Source organism: Erinaceus europaeus, chromosome 17 (genome assembly GCF_950295315.1).
Source record: "Erinaceus europaeus chromosome 17, mEriEur2.1, whole genome shotgun sequence".
NCBI classification, from domain to species: Eukaryota; Metazoa; Chordata; class Mammalia; order Eulipotyphla; family Erinaceidae; genus Erinaceus; species Erinaceus europaeus.
This window is the reverse complement of record NC_080178.1, coordinates 53,003,091-53,019,583: the sequence shown is the minus strand read 5'-3', so window position 1 is coordinate 53,019,583 and position 16,493 is coordinate 53,003,091. Positions and strand designations below refer to the sequence as shown.

The window sequence follows — 16,493 nt, the reverse complement described above, 5'->3', positions numbered from 1 at the left end:
CAATTTCACATCTAGAGTAACTATCATCTTAGAGGCAAATATAGCCAATGGAAGATGTCTCAGTGGTTCTTTTCAGGGATCTGCATTGCTGAAGTTAGGGATCTATGTGTCTGATAAGCCTGGACTTCAATCTCAGCATGCTTGCTTACAACTTTACTTTTGAGCATTACGGACAGCACAGTCTCAGGCATAGAAAATGCAGTCAGCACACACACACACACACACACACACACACACACACACACACACACACTGCCTGTGGAATTAACATTCTAAAGCAAAGTTATTAAACAAGGTAAGTGAAATCTCTAGTGTATTTGGAAACACTGATGACCATACAGTCCTACCTTCTTCCTGAGAGACTGTGAGCCCTGGACATCCCTGCTGTACTCACTACGGAGCACAAATGGTGGGACACTCTGTGAAGGCATGAATGGAAACATCTAATATTTCTGAATCAAGATACAACTCAAATTACATTTAGTAAAGTGTGCACTTCCACCCCCCAAAAAAAAACAGCCTGTTACCTTTTGGTTCTTGTTTTTGTAAAGACAGACTTATTAAGCTCCAAGGTGATAAGCAATGTTACAGGTGCAATATTTCCAGAGGCTGGAATGGGTTTTTAACCTGGAGGTTTAGGTAGAAAGTTGACTGCAGAATTAAGAGAGAGAGAGAGAGAGTTGGTTTCCTTTCAAACTTTTCATTTTAGGCTTTAGAGGTCATATAGATACACTGAAGAGAGAATAATACAATAGGAACCTATAATACATTCTTACTCTACACCAACAGTGCTAAGTGCTTAATATAATGCATAATGGGCAAGGGATATAGGAAAGTTTTTATGCAAAATTATTTTTTGTGTCTGACGCTTTGAGGTGACAGGTTCAGTTCCTGGCAGAGGGGGGAGAGATAGAGATAGAGAGAGAGAGAGAGAGAGAGAGAGAGAGAAATAGGGGGGATAGAAGACAATGAAAGAAGATTGCATAAATAGCAACTTAAGATAACAAAGAAAATCTCTAAATCGAAGGACCAGTCCTCAAAAGGTTGTCTGACAACTTCTAGGTATCTCGAGCACCTAAAACAAACAAACAAACAAAAAAAACTTTGGATTTCTCCATATGCTTCAAGCAAAGTCACGAGCCACAGACATGAGGACCCTACTAATTTCTATTAAGCCACATAGCTCAGTTTAGAACTACAACTCAGGATATATATAATGGAACACGGTACACTCAGCTCACTTGATGCATTTCTTTCACCTACCTAGGCCATCCTCCTTACCCATCTGAACTTTGACTCTTTGAAGTAGTAGAGAGTCAGCAAAGAGTCTTAGTTGAGAATCTCAGGGATTAGAGTTAAGGTGAGATAGAAAATTCTAGAAATCTCCTAGCTGGCTTGTTCGTTAAGTCTATTTCATTCAGTACTAAATGGATATATTCAATTGCTTCCTGTTGCTTTTTCACCAAGCTGCTTTATGGGGAGTGACAATTTTGAAGGTAGAACAGAAGTATATCAAACTCTGCCAACCATTTTTTCAGAAGAGATCAGAATTGATGGCCAATATGCCAAAGTTTGGGGTAACATTTGTCAACCACCCACAAGTGTCTACACTGCTTGGGGAAGAGGATGAAGAAGCGCTGCATTACCTGACAAGAGTTGAAGTGACAGAATTTGAAGATAGTGAATCAGGTAACAGAATAGACTTTTATTTTGTTGAAAACCCTTACTTTGAAAATAAAGTTCTCGCCAAAGAATTTCATCTGAATGAGAGTGGTGATCCTTCTTTTTGAAGGATCCACTGAAATCAAATGGAAATCTGGAAAGGATTTGATCAAATGTTCAAGTCAAACACAAAATAAAACTAACAGGAAGAGACAGCATGAGGAACCAGAGACCTTCTTCACCTGGTTTATTGACCATTCTGGTGCAGATGCAGGTGAGTTAAGAGAGGTCATTAAAGATGGTATCTGGCCAAATCCACTACAATCCTACTTGATTCCTGATATGGATGATGAATAAGGCAAGGGGGAAGATGATGATGATAATGATGATGATAAAGAAGGAGAAGAGGAAGAAGGATTAGAAGATATGAAGAAGTGGGGGCCTGGTAGTGGTGCACATGGTTGAGTTCACGTGTTACAATGTGCAAGGACCTGGGTTCAAGCCCCCAATCCCCACCTGCAAGGGGGTAGAGCTTCACAAGTGGTGAAACAGTACTGCAGCTGTCTCTCTGTCTCTCACCCTCTCTATCCCTCCCTTCCCTCTTGATTTCTGACGGTCTCTATCCAATCAATAAATAAAGATAATATTTTTTTTAAAAAAGAAGATATGAAGAAGGAGATGAGGATAAAGGAGAAAAAGATGGTGATTAGGGGGAGGAAAGAGAGGAAGATGAAGGATATGACTAATGAAACACTGATGAATTTCAGCATTCTAAAATTTTCTCCTGTCCCTGGGAGCAAGTTGCTGTCTTTATTTTTTTCCATTTTTTCCCTCCCCTTGTACACAGTCATCCTGTCTTTGAGGTCTTCTCTCTCCTTTATACGATAGTTATCAACTTATTGGGGGGGGGATACTTTGAGAAGAATACAGTTGAAAAGAATCTCTATCCTTTTCTGTTCCAAACTAATATATTTTTTCATTTAAAACATTTTTAAGAAAACCTGTATCTTTCTGCCGTTAGCAGAAAGAGAGACAGCTTTGTGTTGTTATTTTTTTTTCATTTTTTTTTATTTATAAAAGGAAACACTGATAAAACCATAGGATAACAGGGGTACAACTCCCCCAGCCTTTTTCAACAAAAACTTTTGGAATCAATATCACCAAGCTCTGTGGGAACAAAAAACAACTTTCTGCTCCTTCAGCTCTGCTAGAAGCTGGGCGCTTCTGTGTAGTAGTGCATAGAATTCTCACTTTTTTCCTCCTTTCTCTCAGATCTTGAATCTGAGGGGATCATATGGCAAAGCAGGCACCTTCCCAGTTTTTGTTTGTTTGCTTGTTTTTGTTTTTGCCTCCAGGGTTATAGCTGGGGCCCAGTGCTGGCACTACAAATTGACTGCTCCTGGTGGCCATCTTTTGTCCATTGTTGCTGCTGTTATTCTTGTTACGACTGCTGTTAGACAGGACAGAGAAAAATTGAGAGGAGGGGAAGTTGGAATGGAGGAGAGAAAAACAGACATCTGCAGACCTGGTTCATGGCTTGCAAAATGACTCCCCTCCCCCCGCCGGGAACTGAACTGGGATCATTGTGCACATCCTTGTTCTTCACACTATGTGTGCTTAACCCGGTGTACTAGCTAGTTTTGAATCATCATTCCCAGACTATTCCAGTCTGACTATTCCAGTCTATTTTCAATCTGAAAATGTAATTCAGGAGCTAGGTGGTGACACACCAGTACAGTGCATATGACACTGCAGAAGGACCTGGGTTCAAGCCTCTGGTCCCTAGCTGCTACAGGGAGGGAAGCATCATGAGTGATGAAGCAATGCTGCTGATGCTACTGCTGCATATGTTAGTGCTGCAGATGTTCCTTCCCTTTCTTCTCTAATTCTCCCTTCCCTCTCAATTTCTGTCTCTATCTAACAAATGAATAAAGAAATGAAATAGTAAAGAAGTGAGTGCAGATGTAAAAATAAAAATGCAATTTCATCAAACTTTGAGCTGTGGGAGTATCATAGCCAATGAGCTTTATCAGAGTTGAACTACCGTTAACTGGAGAAGAAAACCATCATAAAATTCCTTTTAAGAATCCCAATTGCCAGGAGCCATTTCTCTGCTTGATAGATGATAAGCTTTGAGACAATGGAACCCCTCAAGACAAGTGTTAATTCCCCCCTGGGCAGGCCATTTCTCCTCATGTAAACCATTTATCAGTAATCAAGTGAGTCAACACAAGTGAGTCAACACACAGTTTGGTTTCTGCCATTTGTTGCAAGGAACATTCCGCTTTGAAGTTTGCTCCCCCTCCCCCCTCCTCCAGCATTCCCTCTCCTTCCCCAAAGCCTTATAATGCCTGTGAACACAATAAAATTTTGCAGCTTGATCAGAAACTTGTCTTGCTGTCGTTCTTTCATGTCTAGTATCCCTTTCATTCCAGGTCTTTTTGGGTTCCTAGCCCCTGCTCACCGCACTGCTGGTCGGGGCACCAAATGTTACAAATAATCTTCTCAGTCACACTGAAAGTCACAATAGATTAATTCAGAACCTGATACCAACTGCATTTCTATCAACAGAGCTTCTTGACCCATGACAACTAACATTATCAGGGCAGGTTAAGAAATGTACACATTGGGAGTCGGGGGATAGCGCAGCAGGTTAAGTGTACATGGCGTAAAGCACAAGGACCGGTATAAGGATCCTGGTTCAAGCCCCCGGCTCCCCACCTGCAGGGGAGTCGCTTCACAAGCAGTGAAGCAGGTCTGCAGGTATCTATCTTCTCTCCCTCTCTCTGTCTCCCACTCCTCTCTCCATTTCTCTCTGTTCTATCCAAACGATAACATCAATAACAACAACAATAATAACTACAACAATAAAAACAACAAGGGCAACAAAAAGGGAAAATGAATAAATATTTTTAAAAATCTTAAAAAAAAGAGAAATATACACATCAAGGGTGGGTTGGTGGCACACTTGGATTACACATGACTATGCACAAGGACCCAGGTTCAAGATCTCAGCCCCCAACTGCAGGGGGTGGAGGGGGGGAAGCTTCAGGAGTAGTAAGGCAGTGATGCAGGTGTCTTTCTTCCCCCCTCAGAATTTCTCTATGTCCTATATAATATAAGAAAACTAAAATAAAGCAAAATGAAAAAAAAGAAAGCAGACACTGTATTACTGAGTCTTCTTGCATAAAAGTTCCTAAAATACTGGTATCTTCCCTTATGTATAAATGGTTCAACAGATGCTGACAGTATACCAGACATTATACCAGAGGCTATGAATACACATGCTCACACATAACATATACCCATGATTTCATATCAGTACTTTAAAAGAAGCATTACTCTTGGAGGATGTTAAACGGAAATGAACTCAGTTTCTGTACTTTTTCTGAAAACCTAAATTATTTATTTATTAGTAAGACACAGGTTATGGAGGAGGAGAGGGAGGCAGAGTGAGAACCAGAGCATCACTCTGGCATGAGATGCCAAAGCTTGAACTCAAAACTTCTTGCATGAGAGTCCAACATCACCTCTCAGGTGCACAATGACTTTTTAAAAAAAATGACATATAGGGCAGGGGTAGATAGTCTAATGGTTATGCAAAGAGACTCATGCTAGAGGCTCTGAAGTCCCAGGTGATCTAAAATAAGTATTTAAGATATCACTGAATGAATGAAATCTTTAAAAAAAAAAAAAAACAGATTTATAAGTATCCAAGGAGTCTCTAAAACAGCTGACTCAAGTACAGAGTTTTGTCATGTGCACGAGCCAGGTTCGAGGCCAGCCCAGCGTACTGGAGGAAGGCGCATTGCTGTGGTCCTTAACACCATTCAACAAAGAGGCTGCAACACTGAACAGCAGCAAGAAAGCAGAGCTCTGGGACATTTCCAGGGGGCTTCCAAGGTGGCGAGCCAGGCTGCCTCCAGAGTATTCCTGACCATTTCAGGGGGTGACCTCGCCCCTGGGCATCTAGCCCTGTGGGCATCCTCTCTGGGGACCTTACAAGGAGGCCTGCTACCAACCAACACGGGGCGACTGGGGAGAACCTCAGGTCCGGCTTGCCCTGGACTCCTCCAGGCTACACGCGGCCTGGTAGGTCTACACTGTCCGAGCACTGGGGTCGTTAAAAAAACAGGGTCCTCAGACCAGATGAGAACTCCCGACTGCCCGCGGGTGACAGGAGCTCCGGCAGAGGTCTACACTGCCAGCCACACAGCTTGACCTGGGTGGGAACTGGAGCCCCTGGAGAGGGTGGTGAGCAAAGAAAGGTCCAGCCAGGATGCTCCTGCAGAGGCCGGGCTTGGGGCCAGACATCCCTGCTCCCCACCCAGCCTGGCCTCACCACCACCCCCACCCCGCCCTTCCTCACCAGTCTCCCAGCCACTAAGTAGTGAACATGGCGGAGACCCTGTGCCAGCTGGCGGGTGGCCGAAACCTTTGATGAGTCGTGGATATGCCAGGCCAGGTGGGGAGGAATTCTGCCCAGCAGATGTAGGAGGCTCAAGGGCCCATACTACAGGGCCACCCAGCGCATGACCTCTGTTCTCCCTCACAACTAGCGACCCACCCTGGGGACCAGTACTTCCGGGGCATGTGCCAAGCTCTGCCACTACAGGTGAGTGACAATCACCTATAGTGATTTTCTTTGGGCGGTGGGAGGGTGCATTCAATTTTGTAAACCACTACTAATCACAATTTTCAAAAAGGAAAAATAAATGTGCAAGATGGTGTATTATCATGATCGTTGTTATATAAATAAGGGCCATAAACCTAAAAAAAAAAAACTTGTCAAAAAAAAAAAATCAGTCTTTGTATTTTGTGATCACCTGACTTTTCTTTCCAGATCTTGAGAGAGAGAATCAGACATCTCTTTCTCTCTTAGGTACATGTGCTATAAAGGATGAAACTCACAGGACTTCATCCTTGGGATTCCAACACCCTGTCCACTGAACCACCTCCCAGATGGCATTTTACTTTCTACCTGCTTTACAGGCCTTCTGTATTGCCTCTGCTTTAGATACACTCATTTCATCTGCTGTCTCCGGATATTCTGGGATTTTATGGTCTTTTACCTTCTGATTTCATTTTTGTTTCTTAAACATAAATGTATGAAAAATCATGTTGCCTTTGGGATAAAACAGCGATTGTCAGCTCTATGATATCCTCAACCAATTATTCTTAACCAATTTACAGGTGAAATAATTCACTTTAGACATTCTTGACATCATTGTTAGCCTTCTGCATTTGTTTCTACTTCTAAATTCATTCCTTCTTTAATATTCCCACTAAAAGTCCTATGGCAATATTTTACATATTACTAAATATTTTGTATTCAACTGTAGTCAGGAAATAGCTCATGAAATAGATGAGCTTATTGGGTGTGAGGTCCTGCGTTCAAACCAGGTATGAAACAGGAGTACCAGAGAGCACATGGAGAGTGGGAGGAGTGGCGGGAGAGCTCCATGAATGGTGGCATGGTGCTAGGTGTCTCTCTAGATAAATGGAAATAAAAAAATGGGCTTGGGTACACTCATAGTCCGGAGTTTATTCCTCAGGGAACACTAATAAAATTATATATATATATATATTAGAATTTGCAATTCATCAAAATAACTCACTTTAATAGTGTGGTGTGGGTAGGGGGAGATATCATAATGGTAATGTAAAGGTCATAATGGTTATGCCTCAGGCTCCAAAGACCAAGGTCCAGTCACCCACACTACCAAAATCCAGAGCTGATCAGTTCTCTGGTTAAAATAAATAAATAAATAAATAAATAAATAAAATAGATTAATACTGGGATGCTCTGACATGCCTGGAACCTAGGTTCAAGACCAGCTCCCTCTGCATTGGAGGAAAGCATTGGTGATGAGTCTATTTGAAAGTCAGGTCAGAGTAGTGCAGCCATGCTGACAAAATTTTAAAACTAAAATTTTTAATAAACTTAAAAATGTATTTACGGTTTAGTGTAGGCTACATTCCAGTTACTTTACATGTGTTAACTGACTGGATGGATACAATAACCCTATGAAGCTTATTATTCCATACATAAGGAAACTGGAACAAATTCTAAGATACTTATCCAAGGTTACCACATGGTGGCAGCAAAATCTCATGTGTTTTTTTGTTTTGTTTTGTTTTGTTTAGAAGTAAATGATCCAACCTTTATTTGGACTGGTAGAACCACAATTTATGTCCTCTCAGGAAAAATAACTACAAAAATAAAGATCATTACAAAAAGGTAAGTCATACATTTATTACTTTTTTTTTTAATTTTAATTTATTTATTCCCTTTTGTTGCCCTTGTTGTTTTATTGTTGTAGTTATTATTGTTGTCGTTGTTGGATAGGACAGAGAGAAATGGAGAGGGGAGGGGGAAGACAGAGAGAGGGAGAGAAAGAGAGACACCTGCAGACCTGTTTCACCGCTTGTGAAGCGACACCCCTGCAGGTGGGGAGCCAGGGCTTGAACCAGGATCCTTATGCGGGTCCTTGTGCTTAGCGCCACCTGCGCTTAACCCGCTGCACTACAGCCCAACTCCCCATTTATTACTTTCAACCATTCTTTTCATCACAATGAAGCAACACAATTTTACAAAAATAAAATTTTATTAAAAGCAGTAGAATCTGAGCAAGAGACAGTATAAAGAATGTGAACAGTGTAAACATCACTACATTCAGCTCACCTTGGTTGAATGCTGATAGACAACAATGGCTCTAAGTGCCCTTAATATCCAGATATATTAGTTCTCCTGTACACAGAAAACACACGCTAATTTTGATTAGGAAAAGGTATTTTATCGAAGTCGGTCCCATCGTCAAATACTGCCATTGTCACAAATAGCTATGAGCATGCCGCTGTCTCTGCTAAAGCTGGTTTGACAAATAGCAACCCCACATTTATGATGAGACAATGTTGTACATCTAGGGAGAAAACATGACAACAGGTTATATTATTCATGCAGAATGCTGTTGTGTTTCATTCATTTACATCTAACTCACTTAAAACTGTGAATGAGACAGTGAACAATGTTCCACCTCATGTAGAAGACATTCAAAAGAAAACAGACTTCACACAAAGACTTCTGTGCAAAATGAGCATATTTTAAATTTAAGATGTACTGTGTAACTTACATAGAAAACTAATTTTCCTTCACTATACTCCTGAAAAGCAATTAAAAAAAAAAACAAAAAGTAGGGCTGGGGAGACACCATAGTGGTTGTGTGAAAGATTTTCATGCCTGAGGCTCCAGGCCCCAGTGTTCAAACCATAGCACCACCATAAGCCAGAGCTGCGCAGTGCTTTGGTAAAAACTAAATAGGTGCATCAAAATAACTCTGGAATGATATAAGAATCTCTAAAGTGATAAAACATTTTAGAGAAAAGGATAGAAATTATGAATTTCTAAATACTTGCTTAGCTTTGTGAGGATATTCAGCTTCTAAATCCCAAACATAGAGTTTGCCAACCCAATTGCCCAGTGCAAGCATCTGTATAAACCTATTTTTGAAACCATCAAATTATCAAAATAAGGCCACTGAGTAGTCAAATTGTCCTAAGAAACCTTTCTACCTTTAGAAAAGTCACCTCTTGAAAATGAGTGTATTATCATTCTATTGCGTTTTTTACTTCTGATTTGTAAATGGGTGCAAGAAACATTGTAAATGGACTATGAAATCTCATCTGAAATTACCCTTTCCAGTAATTTGTTATGCCATGGCCAATTCTGATAAGAATACATGCTATTTGGTGGCAGAGAAACACAGCTTTTATTACAGTAATATTGCAACTGTCCCTTTGTTATTGCTATTAATCTCTTACTGTGCTTAATTTATAAACCAAACTTCACCATAGGTGTGTATGCATCTTAGGAAAAAGCAGGATATACACAGGTGCTACCTGAACTTTGAAAATTAAGGTATTATGCAAATCATTTGACAATGACTTTACAACTTGCACCAGCTAGTAGTTTCTTCTGTTGTGACAGTATAGCCAAAGCTATAGTAAACTCTTTCAATACTTTCATCTTAATATCAAATGTCCTAAGAATTTCAGATAGCTGCTATTTTTGTCTTTACCTTATGTATTGATTTTTTTCAAATTTTTCTGGTAATGTTACACAGATGGATTAATAATCTAGCCTCCAATATTAAAACTTAGTAACAGGGAGCGGAGCCAACATGGTGACTGGTATGTAGCAGCACCTGTGGGCGCTGACATCAACTGCTAGAAAGCCTTGAAATCCTGGCCTTCAGCGGGACAAGCAAGGAGGCATCCTAAAGGTAGACCATGGAGGTGATTGTAATTCAATTTGGGTAAAAAATAAGAAAGTATATTTCTTGATTAACTCTCTTAGACGCCTCTCCCCATAACCAGACCCCAGGGGTAGGGAGCTGCTGCTAGAAGGCTCCCCGTGGAGCTCTTTCTTTACCAAGATTCCTGGCCCTCAGGGGTGCCATTAACCCTGCTTCCAAACTTCTAGGCTATTTCTGTTGTTCCTCTGATTAAGGGACTTAGACAAATTCAAATGATAATTAGCTGATCAAGCAAGACTCACACAGCCTGCTTGAAAGTTTTAATTTTCATATTTGTTTTGTATTGTGTTTTCTTTCTCAATCAGGTGTCTAGACTAAATGTACATAGGCTAACAGGGAGCTATCCAAGCTGTAGACCCATTGCTTGGGCTTTTTACTCTGTTTTATTTTACAAATACTATTATATATACATGCATATCCCTTCCCCCCCTCAGGTGACCAAAATTAACTCTTAGTATACTTTCCATTGCTAGATGACAAGAATTACCACCCACTGTGAGAGAAACTTGTCTCACTTTTCATACCTCCTCTATACACTATCACCCTTCTCCCACATCCAAGCCAATTAAAAAATATATATACACAACTCTCCTTTCACTGATTTTTTTCTTTTTCCTACTTTTTTCTTTTCTTTTTTTCCCCTGTCTTCCTTTCTCCCTTAATCCTCCCTCAAACCTTGTGAATTCACTGATACTTATTTGTGAACACTTTCAGGGAAGAAGACTGACTCAGAGCGGACTCTCTTTGTGTGTGTCTCTGCTCTACTTCCCCTTCCCCTCTTGCTACTCCTAGAATCTATAGTGGACAGTAGATTTGCATAACTGTCTATTCCTGCTATCCCTTTTTTCCTTTCTCTTTCTTTTTCATTTAGATTTGGTTGCTATTTTTTCTTGAACTGGAGACATTGTAGGACTAACTGGTATTGGTTATACTGCTTCAGTCATTGCTTTAGTTTCTACTGTAATTTCTGAGGGTGGTGATTGCATTTGTCATAAAGGTATTTAGTATAGTGTGGCTTGTACATAAAACAAAGCAACTGAGGAGCAACAGAACATAAAAATAAAAAACACATTAAAATGGGTAGATCAAGAGCAAATAGAACTGCTAATACAATAAATGAAGACAAGAGCCAAGAAGAAACTACAAATCAGACAGAAGTAACAATAGATAAAAAAAAAAGCATGCAAGCAATAATAAATTTAGTAATCACAAAAATGAAAACAGCTTTGGATGAAAGGAATAGCACTTTAGGGAAACAAGAGATGAGACCCTCAAGGAATATACTAACTACCTTGAGGCAATTAGAGAACTGAAAGCTGAAATAGCTATAATGAAGAAAGCAGCCGAGGGAAGGGAAAGCAGACTAGCAGAAGCAGAAAAGAGAATTAGTCAGACAGAAGATGAGTTAGAGAAAAATAACAAATAGGTGAAAGAGCTCAAAAAGAGATTGAGAGACACTGAAAACAGCAACAGAGACATATGGGATGATCTCAAAAGAAGTATCATTTGCATAGTTTGCCTGCCAGAGGAAGAAAGAGAGGAAGGGGAAGCAAGCATTCTAGAAGAAATTATAGAAGAAAACTTCCCAGACCTGAACAACAGAAAGGACATTAAGATCCAAGAGGCTCAGAGAGTCCCAAACAGAATCAACCCAGACCTGAAGACACCAAGACACATTATAGTCACAATGAAAAGAAGTAAGGATAAAGAAAGGATCCTACAGGCTGTAAGAGAAAAACAAAAAATCACATGCAGGGGAAAACCTATAAGACGATCAGCAGACTTCTCTACCCAAACTCTAAAGGCCAGAAGAGAATGGCAAGATATCTATCGAGCCCTGAATGAAAAAGGTTTCAACCAAGGATAATACTTGCAACATATCATATAAAAACTTGTTGAACAATGGGACTACAACACATTAAATCCATAATATCAGTAAATGTCAATGGCTTAAACTCACTCATCAAATGGCACAGAGTGGGATGATGGGTCAGAAAACATAACCCAACCATATGCTGCTTGCAAGAATCCAACTTGACCCAACAAGACAAACACAGACTTAAAGTAAAAGGATGAAAAACTATCCTACAGGCTAATGGAATACAAAAAAAAGGCAGGAACAGCCATTCTCATCTCAGACACAATAGATTTTAAATTAAATAAAGTAATAAAAGATAGGCAAGGTGATTACATAATGATTAAAGGACCAATCAGCCAAGAAGGTATAACAATTACTAACATTTCTGCACCCAATGAATGACCATCTATATAATCAAACACCTTCTCAAAGAACTTCAAAAACACAACAATAGTAATACAATAATAGTGGGAGACTTTAACACCCCATTCTCACACTTAGACAGATCAACAAAACACAGAATCAACAAAGAAAAAAGAGAATTAAATGAAGAGGTTGACAGACTAGAACTCTTGGACATTTTCAGAGCTCTTAACCCCAAAAACTTGGAATACACATTCTCTTCAAATACACACAACACATAGTCAAGGATAAAAATTGCTCACTTGGATGGCAAGCTGTTGTGCCCCCACCACAATGAAGTAGCTTCAGTTCTTTGGTCTTGTGCACACATACTCCTCCCCCCCTTTATTTATTTGATAGGACAGAGAAATTGAGAGGAAGAGGACAGGTTAGGGTAAAGAGAGACATGGATCACTGCTTCATAGCTTGTAAAGCTTCCCCCTGCAGGTGGGGACAGGGGATTGTACCCTGCACATGGTGAAAAAAAAAAACTAGCAATAATATATATATATATATATATATATATATATACCAGAGTACTGATTATCTCTGGCTTATGGTGGCACAGGGACTGAATCTGGGACTTCAGAGCCTCAGACATAATCATGCTATCTAACCCCTACCAAAATAATAAAATATAAAAATCTCTTTCATGATAGGCTGAAAGTATGAATCTCCACCCCTGTGAAACAATTACAGAAGCCAGACCTTCCACCTTCTACACCCCATAATGATCCTGGGTCCATATTACCAGAGAGATAAAGAATAGGGAAGTCTTCAAGGAAGGGGATGCAATACAGAGTTCTGGTGGTGGTAACTGTGTGGAATTGTACCCCTCTTATCCTATGGTCTTGCCAATTTTTCCATTCTATAAATGATAAAAAATACTTTAAAACTTAGAAAGCAAAAGGCTTACAATTCTACAGATATTAAAAAGAATATGTGAGGAACAAAAACCTCTCATGAAAATCCAGAGAAATATGAAAGAAATGATGTTTAGTCATTAATACTAGCTTTGCTAGGACAATTTTAAAAAACTAGCCTGAGTGATGGCACAGTGGCTAAAACCTTGGGACCTCAGGCAAGAGGTGCTGAGTTCAATCCTGGTATGCATATGACTGTGATAATCGGGTTATCTCTCTCATTAATAAACAAATAAATATTCTTAAAATTTTTATTTGGGGTGGAGGCAGACAGCATAATGGCTATGCAAAGAGACTCTCATGTCTGAGGTTCCAATGTCCTGCACCACCGTAAACCAGAGCTGAACAGTGCTCTGGTAAAAATAGAAAATAGAATCAATAAAAGTTATAGAGGAAAGAGACAGAAATTAAGAGGAAAGGGGAGATAAACACACCTGCAGCACTGTTTCCGCACTCATGAAGCTTTTCCCCCTGTAGGTGGGGGTTGGCGAATTGGATCAGGGTCCTTATACAGTACGCTCTACCAGGTATGCCACAGCCCAGCACCAGGAAGGAGAATCTCTTGGCATAATCATATATATTTTTAAATTTAAATTTACTTAATCAATAACTGATACTCCAAGACCAAAGCACTGCTCAGCTCTAGCTATGGGTGATGCTGGGGTTTCTATCTGGGTCCTTAAAGAGTCAGGGATGAATGCCTTTTGTATAATCATTTTGCTGTCTCCTCAGCCCGTAACTTTATACAAAAAAACAGCCAAGCCAACTACATAAACTTCAAAAACATCACAATTCAGTATTTATGCACACACCTGCATCTACCAGCTCACATCCAGGAAGACTTACTCTTTTGCTTCATACTGTTGTGAACACTAATGGATCCCCACCTTTACTGCGCCAGTTAAACTGAACCTCAAACAGTGGCTGGTTGTGACCTTCTTATAAAATAAAAATGAAGAAAAAATATGAGTATTTTAGAAATCAAAAGCAGGGTAAGCCACTTGACCATTTCTCCATACAACATTCTTCCAAAATACAAGCCAGTATTTTATATACCTTCACTTTCTGATACATAAAGAGACTTAACAGTCCAGTTAAGACATTTTAAATAAATTTATTTTATTTTATTTATTTAATATTGAATAGAGATAGAGAAAAATTGAGAGGGGAGATGAGAGAGAGACAGAGACACCTGTAGCTCTACTTCAGCTCTTGCAAAACTCTCCCCTTGCTGGTGGGGGGGACGAGGGGCTTGAACCCAGGTCCGTGCACACGGTAGCGTGTGTGCTCAGCCAGGTGCCCCACCACCTGCTCCCCCCACCCCCCGTTATGACATTTTCAAATACTGGCTGCATGGTAATATTTTATTACAAACACTTAACTCAGAGGCTTGGTGACAAGTACTTAGAAAACTGCTTGAAACTTGCTTTCTATTTTCTTAAACCATCATAAGATTTTGAATCAAAATCAGTACTTTTAATGACTCTTCCTCTGTGTGCTTTCACACTCACAAGACATAAGCTCCCCCTACACCTCAGTCAGCTTCTCAGCCCTTCTGCTAAAGAATGTGGTCTTCAGGACATCAGTGGGCTTTGGGAGCTCTCCCTCCAGAGCCCTGTAGCAGCCCTATCACACCACATCAGGGATGGGAGTAGCTCCAATCTTAATTCTGGTAGCGTTTTCCAGTGTCTGCACTCTGCACAAGGTCCAGGGTGGACAACTGAGCAAAAGTTCTGACTCCTCTTTACATAGCAATGCTTCTTACCAACTTCCCCAAAGTAACCTTGGTGTAATGGAGGTCTCCTATGCAAACCTAGAGGTCAAACCACTAAGGAACTGCCCTGACATTGGCCTCTTGTGGACACTATTTTTAGTACATATCAATGTAATGCATGTCCCTGCCCTGTTGACTATGCCAGGAGGGCCATAGCAAGAGAATAAGGTCAGCAGTGATACTCCAAGGACCCAAGCACACTAAGACAAAAGATGGTACCCAAGAATGACTCTAGTTTCAATAACCCACAGCTCCAAGATGGAAAAGGAACAGATGTAGAGGAAAACACCTAAAATCACCAGTCATCCCTCCCTCTTATCAATAAAATCTACTGAGGAAGAAGTTTTCACCTCCCCCCAGGGTTATTGCTGGGGTTCAGTGTCAGCACTACTAATCCACCTCTTCCAGTGGCCTTTTTTTGTATTCATTTTTTACCCCAGTTTGACAAGACAGAGAGAAATTGAGAGGGGAAGGGGAGATAGAGAAGGGAAGGGAGAAATATGTGCTTCACTGCTTGTGAAGTGTGCCCCTGAGGTGGGGAATGTGGACTCAAACCTGGGTCCTCGCACTTGCACTTGGAGATAATGGGCACTAAATCAGGTGTGCCACCACCAGTCTCCCCCGAGGACGTAATTACTTATGTAACCAAGTCTGTCTTCCCCAAATACTCAACAATCAAAAATGTATTACATTTATACGCTCTCCTTACACACATACTGTCACCCCCCCCCAACTTCTTTTTACTTCTGCTCAGCTCTGGCTCACAGTGGTGTGGAGAGTGAACTTGAGATCTTTGGAGTCTCAGACATGACAGTCTCTTTTGCATAATGATTACGCTATCTCCCCATCCCACATTTATACCCTTTCTTTGAAAGCAATCACAAGCAAAGAACAAAACATATATGTGGGAGTAGGGCAGTAGCGCAGCGGGTTAAGCGCAGGTGGCGCTAAGCACAAGGAGCAGTGGAAGGATCCAGGTTCGAGCCCCTGGCTCCCCACCTGCACGGGAGTCACTTCACAGGTGGTGAAGCAGGTCTGCAGGTGTCTTTCTTTCTCTCCCCCTCTGGGTCCTCCCCTCCTCTCTCCATTTCTCTCTGTCCTATCCAACAACGACGGCATCAATAATAACTACAACAACAAAATAACAAGGGCAACAAAATGAATAAATAAAAAAATAAAAATTTTAAAAAACATATGTATGAACTGCACAAAAATATCTTTCAATTCATACAGACTTAAGGTTAACTAGTCAACTATTTTCAGAAACAAGTGCTACTTATATTTTTTAAAGATTTTATCAAAAGAGTAACATTTCCCACAATAGTTTCCTTGAATAAAAACAGAAAAAATAGTCTGATGTGCCAAGTATTACCCATTTAAAACAAAGTAAAAAATTAAGCAATACAAAATGACTATTCATCTCAACTACAAAACAGAAAACTTGAGAATAATCTAAATTGGAATTACTCTAAACTCGACACTTTCTCAAAGATACTTTCCACTGCAAAGTAACTGTAATGCTTAGTGTTCAGCACATACCTTGAGACTATTCACACACT

General features: G+C 40.3%; 1 non-coding gene and 1 pseudogene across 1 annotated transcript; one reads left to right on the top strand and one right to left on the bottom strand.

The window, feature by feature from the left end:
* The first annotated feature begins 1,427 nt into the window (after window positions 1-1,427).
* Window positions 1,428-2,408, top strand: LOC132533963 (protein SET-like; annotated as a pseudogene).
* Window positions 2,409-15,050: 12,642 nt separating this feature from the next.
* On the bottom strand, window positions 15,051-15,176 carry LOC132534192 (small nucleolar RNA SNORA3/SNORA45 family). Its single transcript, XR_009545866.1, has one exon. It is a non-coding gene; the product is annotated as a small nucleolar RNA SNORA3/SNORA45 family (small nucleolar RNA).
* Window positions 15,177-16,493: the final 1,317 nt, after the last annotated feature.